Source organism: Echinops telfairi, unplaced genomic scaffold, assembly GCF_000313985.2.
Source record: "Echinops telfairi isolate 266 unplaced genomic scaffold, ASM31398v2 ScPeMD7_7400;HRSCAF=8409, whole genome shotgun sequence".
NCBI lineage: Eukaryota > Metazoa > Chordata > Mammalia > Afrosoricida > Tenrecidae > Echinops > Echinops telfairi.
In genome coordinates this window covers 60,121,173-60,122,182 of record NW_022111300.1, presented here as the reverse complement: position 1 = coordinate 60,122,182, position 1,010 = coordinate 60,121,173, and positions in this window count along the sequence as shown.

Here is a 1,010-nt window from a genome sequence, read left to right as displayed (position 1 = left end):
CAGAGGGACTCTGAGAGATGGAGTGTCGAGGACCTGTGCCCGGATGCAAACAGAAACCTATCATTCACAGCCTGAAAACCCAGATGAGGGGCGTCAGAGCGGGACAGGAGGAGCGTTGGAAGAAATCATGGCTAGAACGTCCAATTTAGGAAAAGACATAAAACTACAAATCAAAAGACCGAGTGGACACTGTGCCGTACAATTTCAAAGAGCTCCGCATGGAGACGCATCCTCCTTCGACCAGGGTCGAAGGAGGACAGCAGCAGGCTTGAAGGAGCGAGAAGGAGCGGATGATGCGCTGTCTGCAGAGGAAGCGGATTCTCTCCAGAACCATGGAGACCGAAAGGAAGTGGACGAGTGATTTTCAAATGCTCAAAGACGGCAACTGTCAGACTCGAAGGGGAATCCAGAGCTTCAGGTGAATTCAAGCCAGGAGGTGTCCTTGCCAGCAGATCTGCCAAAGGATCACTCATGGAGGTGCGTGGGGTGGAGGGGCCCGAAGAAGGCTCCTTGGAGAACCAGAAAGGAAGAACAGCGGAAAGAGCAAAAACCGGGGCAAAGAAGAGGTTCTCCCCGCCCCCCCACCCCCAGGTCTGTAAAGGGAGTTCAGTGGTCGGCACAAACATTCTAACACTCCAGTGTGCATCTGAGTGTGTAAGCGTGTACGTAGATTGTGCATCTGAGTGTGTGCAGACTAGTGAACAGCCCAACCCTTCTGGTGTAAGCGTGTGCGTAGATTGTGCATCTGTGTGTAGAGTGAACAACCCAACCCTTCTGGTGTAAGAGTGTGCATAGATTGTCCATCTGAGTGTGTGTAAACTAGTGAACAGCCCAACTCTTCCAGTGTAAGCGTGTGCGTAGATTGTGCATCTGAGTGTGTGCAGACTAGTGAACAGCCCAACCCTTCTGGTGTAAGAGTGTGCATAGATTGTCCATCTGAGTGTGTGTACACTAGTGAACAGTCAAACTCTTCTGGTGTAAGCGTGTGCGTAGATTGTGCATCTGAGTGT